Raw genomic sequence first — 10,298 nt, forward strand, 5'->3', positions numbered from 1 at the left:
AGGTTTAGCATGCTAAATAAGTCAGACATACACACAGTGAGAGTCATGTGGAAACTGGTGTTGGAGGTGTTGACTCTAGTCAGATGTGAATCATGTTTGATTGCTCAACGGGACATCGCAATTTTGTGTGAAAGAGATACACCCATTATATTTGCATCACATACATTACAGCAATCAGCCAGATGCTGAAGCAAACTAACTGGCTGATTAAGGCCCGTGGCCAGCAGAGGTCCCTAAGAGTGCCTGACATGTCCCACAAGCAGAGCTGGGTGACCCAATGCTGCCTATGAAAATTGCATGGGACTCACAAATGATGTAAGGGCCCCACCTCCTCTTAAACCAAATTTGCTTAAGAACTTAGTTGATAACAGTGTCCAAACTCTCTGCGTGCATTTTCCGACTTTCATGGAATGAATGGTCGCTTTAGCTGGAGCTCACCAGTGCCCTGACATACGTGGGGGTGTGAGGGCCCTTTCATCGCTGCTTGCAGCTTTAATTACTATTGCTCTTTAAATTATTGCCTTTTATCTCGGTTGCGTATAGACTTTTGCCACAAGCCCAATACAGTGAAGGTGAAGGGAGCATTATCTTTCTAAAACTCCACAGATTTCTCGTGGAAAAATGGTCCTGATTATTGTGGATAATTATGCTTCCTGGTAAAAAAAAAAAAAAAAGTATACATGAACGTGTTAGAAATATATGTACCAATGTTATTTGAAGTATACTTGTACTTTTGGTACTTAACGTAAAGTATATTCAATGTAAACTTTTGAAAGATGTACTAAAAATATATGTAATTAACAACTTGAATATACTACACTTATTCTGCAATACTTTAGTGTTTTTTATTGTACTTCAGAAGTATACTTTATTTTAAGTTTACTCATTAAAGGTGTACTTATTTACACAGTGTGTAGTGTAGTGTAAGTCCTTAGCAATACACTACTAGTTTGTTTTATTAAAGTTTGCTTTAACTTTACTTTATTATAGTGCATTTAAGTATACTATAAGTGACTTAAAGTTGATTCATTTTAAGATGTATTATTTGGTGATCTGGCTCGTCCAAAAATGTCCTACTCTCTCCATATTGTACTTGGTCTAATAGTACCACTGTCTATATTTTAATGGCGGGAGGAAATGTGCAAAAAACAGCATCACTTCTCTTCATATCACTAGAGGGGGTTAATTGATTTTATTAGGTTATTAGTATTCGTTTTAATTAGTACCCCCACTTTCACTGTGCTCCTGTGCAAGGCCAGCTCTGGCCAAACAAATCCTCAGCCATCTTCCAGATGGCTCCAAGGAAATGCAGTTCTTGGCGCAGCTAACACTCGACACAGAGAGCCATCAACGGCTTTTGTTTGAAGGGTCCCTGCTAAAGCGACAGAACATCTGCCAACTCAGCACGGCAGCCTGTTTGGAAACATCTGATTTTGTCTGGGAGTGCTTTCCATCTACAACCTCTGCATTTGCATAAATAGTTTTTGTTAGAAGGGGAGCCGCCGAAAGGAGCACACAGAGTTTGCAATTTCCTTTCCTGTAAATCTCTCATTGCAGGCTATTACATTCTTAAAGCCAAACGAGAACTCCACTTAACACTTTAGCCAATGTAAATAGAGGAAGATAAAAGCTCTGCGGACTTCAAAGCAGTCCCCCTGTGCCCCTCTCTTGCACACATCAAAACACACTTGAGGAAACAATCTGTCATTTATGTCAGATATAAAAGTTTGAAGGATATTAATTCCCTTGATGACTGTATGCCACAAGCAATGCAGGAAGGCTGAGTGGGGAATGCAGACCTAGGAAAAAAAGCAAGGACGAGGACTGGAACTTTGCACAAATCGTTCCAACATTACAAAGCATACATTATTTGAGAACCGGAACTACTGAATTGAAATCAGCGAAACGGGTGCATTGGTCTAAAGTGCACTTGATTTGCAGTGTGTACTAATATTACTGTGACATATAAATTGGTTGCTTGGTTAAAAAAAGCAGTTGGAAACAGAGATATCTAAGAAAATTTCCCTGCACCAGTTAAATCAATCACCAATTAGAACTGTAATTAGTAGAAATAAATCAAAAGGGAATTAAAAGTAGTCCTTGTTGGGTACATTTGGAAACATAAAAAATCTATTATGAAAGAAATTGCATATTGTCTAGTTACTTTGGAGGCTTTGTGACAAGGCTGGTATCCCCCATCCAACCTTTGGGAAGACTATTTTAAAACACCCCCTGTGACCCAACCCTCAAGGGTTGAGTTACCCCAAGGAGGAATCTTCAGAAACTTAAAATCTAATTTAATCGTCTTTGCAAAAAATAAAGAAATAAATACTTAATTAATATATGAGTACATGAAATGAAATGAATGAATTAGAAAACAGTTTTGACATATTTATGTCGCTAGTTTATGCGGTTTAATGTGGTTTTCAGCAGTTTTTTGGACAGGTCATATTTTGACATTTTTGCCATACTATAGCCTTGCATCTTTGGCGGATTTTTCAACATGCAATTTTATGCAGTTTTTGGCCGTTTTTGCAAAATCCTATGCTATGGCGCGTCTCGGCACGCTAGTTTATGCAGTTTAATGTGGTTTTCAGCAGTTTTTTGGACGGGTCATATTTTGACATTTTTGCCATACTATAGCCTTGCATCTTTGGCGGATTTTTCAACATGCTATTTTATGCAGTTTTTGGCCGTTTTTGCAAAATCCTATGCTATGGCGCGTCTCGGCACGCTAGTTTATGCAGTTTAATGTGGTTTTCAGCAGTTTTTTGGACGGGTCATATTTTGACATTTTTACCATACTTAGCCTTGCATCTTTGGTGGATTTTTAAACATGCTATTTTATGCATTTTTGGCCGTTTTTGCAAAATCCTATGCTATGGCATGTCTCGGCATGCTAGTTTATGCGGTTTAATGTGGTTTTCAGCAGTTTTTTGGACAGGTCATATTTTGACATTTTTGCCATACTATAGCCTTGCATCTTTGGCGGATTTTTCAACATGCTTTTTTATGCTGTTTTTTGGCCGTTTTTGCAAAATCCTATGCTATGGCGTGTCTCAGCACGCTAGTTTATGCAGTTTAATGTGGTTTTCAGCAGTTTTTTGGACGGGTCATATATTGACATTTTTGCCATACTATAGCTTTGCATCTTTGGCGGATTTTTCAACATGCTATTTTATGCTGTTTTTTGCAGTTTTCGCAAAATCCTATTCTTTTTGTGGTTTTATGTTTTTTTTTTCAGATCTTTTTCGACATCCTATATCATGCAGTATTTGGCTTTTTTTGGCCCTTTTTTTGACATGCTGTACTGTAGCATGTCTCTGCATCCATCCATCCATCCATCCATCCATCCATCCACTTCTGCTTATCTGGGGCCGGGTCATGAGGGCAACAGGTGGAGCAAATATTCCAGACTTCCCTGCCAGGCCAGGAGAACTACGCAATCCCTTCAGCATGTTCTGGGTCTGCCCCAGGGCCTCCTACCAATAGGACGTGCCCAGAACACCTCGGGAGGCACCCAGGAGGTATCCTAATCAGATGCCCAAGCCAACTCAACTGTCCCATTCAACAACAAGATGCAGCAGCTCTACTACGAGCTCCTCCTGGATGTCTGAGCTCTTCACCCTATCTCTAAGGTTGAGCCCAGCCACCCTGTGGAGGAAACTCATTTCAGCCACTTGTATCTGTGATCCCATTCTTTTGTTCAGTACCCACAGCTCATGGCCATATATGAGGGTTAGAAAATACAAGGACTGGTAAAAAGAGAGCATTGCCTTCTGGCTCAACTCCTACTTCAACACAACGGTCCGGTGGAGCACCCGCATTACTGCAGATGCTGCACCAAACCGCCTGTCTATTTCATGCTCCGTTCTACCCTCACTCATGAACAAGACCCAGAGATACTTGAACTCTTTCACTTGGGGAAACAACTCTCCCCCCACACAGAGAGGACACTCCACTGATTTCTGGCAGAGAACCATGGCCTCAGATTTGGAGGTGCTGACTTTCAATCCAACTGCTTCACACTCTGTCGCAAACCACCCCAGAGCATGCTGAAGTATATGGTGTGATATAGCCAACAGAACCACATCTACAAAAAGCATAGATGCAATTCCAAGGTCCCCAAACCTTACCCCTTACTCCCCCCAGCTGCACCTTGAGATCCTGTCCATGAAAATCACAAACAGGACTGGAGACAAGGGGCAGACTGGGAACGCATTTGACTTCACACTGAGTATGCAGACACAGCTCTCACTTTGGTCATACAGGGACCAGATTGGCACACAGCAGTGACCCCGGTACCCGGTACCCCCCACAGCACTCCACACAGGACTCCCCAAGGGACATGATCATAAGCCTTCCCCAAATCCACAAAACACATGTAGGCAAACTCCCATGCCCCCTCCAGCAGCCTCCCAAGTCTAAAGAGCTGGTCCGTTGTTCCACGACCAAGACAGAATCCGCATTGTTCCTCGTGCATCCGAGGTTTGACGATCGATTAAAGCCACCTTTCCAGCAACCCTGGAGTAAACTTTCCCAGGAGCAGTGTGATACCCCGATAATTGGAGCACACACTCCGGTCCCCTTTTTTTTAAAATGGGAATCACCACCACAGTCTGCCACTCCACAGGCACTGTACCCAACCTTCAAGTGACACTGTTGACGCTGTCATTCAAGGAAGCCCAACAATGTCCAGAGCCTTCAGCATCTCAGGGCCAATCTCTCTCTTGTCCACACCTGGCACAGCCACCAAAGAGCTTTTTGACTACTTCAGCAACCTCTGCCAGAGCTATGGATGAAGATTCCCCCCGAGTCTTCAGACTCTGCCTCCTCCATGGAAGATGTGACGGTAGGGTCCAGGAGTTCCTCAAAGTGTTCCTTCCACCGCTCGACAATATCCCCAGTTCAGGGCAGCACTTCTCCTCCCCTGCTGAGCACAGCCTGAGCCAAGCCCTGCTTTCCCTTCAAGAGACATCTCACGGTTTGCCAGAACTTCCTTGAGGCCGACCAAAAGTCCTCATCCATGGCCTCCCCAAACTCCTCCTACAGTTTTAGCTTTGGTGACCGCCTCAGCTGTCGCCCTTCTGGCCAACAGGTATGTGTCTGCTGCTTCAGGAGACCCATAGGCCAGTAGAGCCTGAAAGGCCTCCTTCTTCAGCCTGAAGGCTGGTGGTGTCCACCAACAACTCCTTCGGTTGCCACCATGACAGGCACCGACGACCCTCTGGACACAACTTCAAGCAACCGCCTCCACAATGGAGGTTTTGAACAAGGACCATTCAATTCCATGTCCCAAACCTCCCCCAGGATGCACGAAAGGTTTTTCCGGAGGTGTGAGTTAAAGACCTGGTGGACAGTGCCCTCGGCCGGACATTCCCAGTTCACCCTCAATACACATTTGGGTTTGTCGGATCTGTCCAGCAGTCTCCACCTCCACCTGATCCAACTCACCACCAAGTGGTGATCAGAGTGTCCAAGACATACCGACGCAGATCAGATGATACAACCACAAAGTTAAACATTGATCTTTGGCCTAGGGAGCTCTGGTACCAAGTACACTTATGGATATCCCTATGCTCGAACATGGTGTTTGTTGTGGACAATCCATAACTGGCACAGAAGTCCAATAACAAAACACCGCTCGGGTTCAGATCGGGCAGGCCGTTCCTCCCAATCACGCCCCTCCAGGTCACTCCATCGTAGTCCACGTGAGCGTTGAAGTCCCCCAGGAGAACAATGGAGTCCCCAGTTGGCACCCTTTCCAGGACCCTGCCCAGGGACTTCAAGAAGGCCAGATATTCCAAACTGCTGTTTGGTGCATCAGCACAAACAATGGTCAGAGACCTGCTCCTAGCGACTTGCAACTGCATCGAGGCAACCCTCTCTCCGGTGAGAACTCCAACATAGCAGCACTGCCGTGGACTTGCGAGTATCCCCACACCCGCCCAGCGCCTCTCACCCTGGGCAACTCTGGAAAGGAGAGAGTCCAGCCCCTCTCAAGGGGTATGGTTCCAGAGCCAGAGCTGCGTGTGGAGATGAGCCCCACTGCATCTAGCTGGTACCGCTTCATGCTGACATGCTATACTATGGTGCGTCTCTATGAGCTATAATTAGCATTTTTCAGCCATTTTTAGGACATGTCAAAATTTGAGATTTTTCACCATACTGTACAATACGGTTTTCAGACATTTTTTGGACATATCAATCTGAGATTTTTCGCTATACTATAGTGTGAGTTTTCTAGCCATTTTTTCATAATGCTATATTATAATGTGTTTGGACATTTTTCAACTTACTGTGTCTCGACGATCTATAACATGTTGTCTCAACCGTTTTTTCAACATGTCAAAAATTGACATTTTTGTCATACTATACCATGTCATTTTCAGCCATTTTTTTCAATATGCTACATTATCGTTAAAAGTCAAGCCAAAACATGCATGTTATCAAAAATCTCGCCAACACGTCATACTATATCATGACGTCAAAAATCACACCAAAACATCATAGTGTAGCATGTGATCAAAAATCCCGCCAAAACATCATACTGTAGCATGTCGTCAGAAATCTGGCCAAAACATCATACTATAACATGACATCAAAAATCACGCCAAAACTACTATAGCATGTAGTCAAAAAAATCTTGCCAAAACGTCATACTAAAGCATGTTGTCAAAGATCACACCAAAATGTCATACCATAGCATGATGACAAGAATCTCACCAAAATGTCATATTCAGCATGTCATCAAAAACCTTGCCAAAACATCATACTATAGAATTTTGTCAAAAATCTCGCCAAAACATCCTACTAAAGCATGTCATCAATAGTCTCGCAAAAACATCATACTATAGCATGTCATTAAAAATATCCAGAAAACGTCATACTATAGCATGTCGTCAAAAATATTGCCAAAAAATCATACTATAGTGTCAAGGAGCCACAGCTCACCTCATTATGGGTCTATGTCTCCCCCTTACTCAGACACTCTAAATAATCAAACGCCACCTCAGACCTGAGATAAACCCCCTACCACTCAGGCCGAGGGAGCATCTTGGGTCTGTATCTTCTTGGGGGATCCAGGGTAACTCTGGAAGTACGCCTGGTACTACCCTTCCTTGTTTTCTGTGAGTTTTTGTTCATTCTTGGTAAAAAAAAACAGGCAGCAAAAAAAAAGTTTGCTTTCGTCCAGCGTCCTGTTTCTTTTTTCTTGTTTGCTCTCACCAGATTCTCAGAGGGATGAAATTCGAATACCCAAGAATGGTTGAAAAAAGTTTAAAACTGCTCGGGGCAGGCTTTATTTAAAGATTAAAAAAAAGTCACAAGCGTACAGCAACAACAGCAACAGTTACCTTACTCCCTTTTACAGGAGCTACATATAACGTCTAACACAAGGTTTAAGTGAGATAAAACAGAAGCACAAAAAGCACAAAAAAGACCCATACAATGATCTGCTGTTCCTCTTTATCTGGAGGTCTGTCGCCTTACTACTCTCTCCACTCTCCATCTCTCATCATTGGTTGGCCTTGGGGTGGTGTGTTCGAGTAGAAGCTTTCGCCTCCTGCTTTGGATGTCATGTTTGAGTAGAAGCTTCTTTCTCCTGCTGCAGGGGAGTTTCCACCCCTCCTCAGTAGTTTGCTGCTGCTGGTTCATTAGCATGTTGAATATGCTCATTAGCCAGGGTGCAGCCGTTTGCATGTTCATTAAGGTGTTCATTTCCCTCAAGAGGAATGAAAAGCTTGGGTTAGGATCTGGGTGCAAGTTTCCATCATTGGCTGGTCTCTCAGAAGAAAGACATCATACTAAAAATTGTCCTCAAAAATCTCACCACAAGGTTATATATAGCATGTTGTCAAAAATCACGCCAAAACGTCATACTTTAGCATGTCACCAAAAATCTTGCCAAAATGTCATACTATGGCCAAGACATCATAGAATAATTGAATGTGGGGTATTACCCGACTCTTTCAGTGACAACTCTATTGTGTTTTGTGTTTGAAAAATAAAATTACCTCATCTTCCACCGAAATTTATCAGAGTTAGACAATCTAAAAATATCAACTCCAACTATAATGTATATAAAATGGCATCGATTTCAGCTAATTCCGTTTGCTTAAGATGCTTCGAATTTGTTTTACACAGAATTTGTTAAAGTTGTTGGTAAACATGCTCCATGGACAGTAATTAGTAATTAAAGTTAAGGGTAGACACTTGCCTTCGATCAATGGCGATCTAATAAATCTTTTTAATCAAAGAGATACGGCATGGGCAAAATATCGCTCAACAAAGGATTCCTCTGATTAGGATGCTTAAAAAATTTGGATAAAGATACGTACAACCAAAACAAGAAAAGCTAAATCTTATTATTACAAAGACTGCTTAACAACTGATTTTAACAACCCTTAGCAATTTTGGAACAAGATCAACAGCATAACCAATAAATCAGCTAAAGTCAAACTACACATATTAGCATCAATAATGACATTGTTAATGATCCATCCAAAATTGTTAATGTGCTTAGCCAATATTTTTCCACAATCTGCAGCGTCCTTTGTCTCCTCTCATTCTGACTTGTCTTTAAATATTCCTAACTCCAATTGCAATAACTCCTTTTCCTTTAGAAGTTCAGTGGATCATTGATGGCCTATGCTCTGGGAGTGGCAATGGCCCAGATACTCAGTACTTATACTAAGTTTTTTGGTCATTTTTACACATACTACATAGATTTTTTTAAAAATATTATACGATACTACTTTTTTAAATTGCATTTCCTTATTGTTCTTTTTTTATTGTTTTTATGAAACAATATACTATGCCTTTTGTGGAATTTTTTAAAAACATTTTATAAATAACATGTTATAGTATGACCTTTTTAGGCCATATTACACTATGACGATTTCTGAATTTTATTGAGATGTTATACTATGACATTTTCATGACATTTTTATATACTACTCTATGACTTTTCAAATGACATACAACACTGACTTTTACGGGATTTTTGTGAGATTGCATGCTATGACGTATCCTTGATTTTTTTTCCCTGATGTAACATATAATGCCTTTTCTTTTTTTCTTGTTCAATTTTTTAAATTCATTTTGGCATTATTCAAATGACTTTTCTACTTTGTACACAAATATAAATTATACAGAAATAAACTGATCCACAGTCAGACAGAATCAGACCAAATTTAACCAGAAAACAACCACGGAACAAAACAAAACGAGAAAAGAAAAAATCTTAACAAACAGGCAGCTACAGACACCCCCTAGATTTGCTCAGGGCATTATGCAATCTAGCTATGATACTTTCTACTTGATACTTTAGGAAGCAGTCCACTCTGTAAACTCAAGCCTGTGCGGGCTCTTCCAGTTGGGCAAAATAAGCCAAGCCACTATAATAACACCTGTAACTGTCAATCCAGATTCTGCTTTAGTAAGACCCGGTGGTACAAGAGTTTTGTCACTTAAAAGACACAATTGTGGTGATTCTGGTAAAGGTCGTTGGAGCCACACTTCAAGATGTTTCAGTACCATCTTCCAAAAAGGTAATACCAATGGACAATCCCATAGAGCATGAATAAAAGTACCCACTTCTTAATTTCATTTCCATAATGCATTATCCAGGGTTAGGCCCATTTTAAACAGTTTCAGGGGTGTATAATAATATCTATGAACAATTTTATAATGAATGAATTTACTTCTCACATCCCTTGTAGCCCAGCCTACTTTTGAGATTACAGCCTATTGTACCATGACTTTTTTTTAAATACCATGCTAGACTTTTTTTTTTTTTTTTTTGCACAAAGTGGTTATACCAAACAAATAAAATGCTATACAGATATACAAAACATCAAAAATAAATACTGAGATGGCACCAACCTATAGCTGTTGTGTTTCTAGACACGAAAGAACTATGTGAGTGTAAAGTGCATGGGGTACCCAAACTCACCTGTTTTCTTTGACGTCCTTCAACAAGAGGGATCAGATTGTTGCCATCTGTAGAAAAAAATGGGAGGTAGAGAGAAAGAAAGCAGGGGAGAAGAAAACACAACACAAAAGACACTTTGGCCCATACTATGACTTTTAAATTACATACTTTACCCTGACTTTTTTTGTTACATTTTTGTGGCATATTATACTATAACTTTTTTATTACATACGATTGGATTTAACTGCATATTATACTTTGTTTTTTTGTTGTTTTTATTTTCAAATTGTCATGACATACAACAAATGACATACTACAGACCATTTACTTCCATATAATAGTATGACATATTTAATGACATACA

This window comes from Plectropomus leopardus, chromosome 20 (genome assembly GCF_008729295.1).
Source record: "Plectropomus leopardus isolate mb chromosome 20, YSFRI_Pleo_2.0, whole genome shotgun sequence".
NCBI lineage: Eukaryota > Metazoa > Chordata > Actinopteri > Perciformes > Serranidae > Plectropomus > Plectropomus leopardus.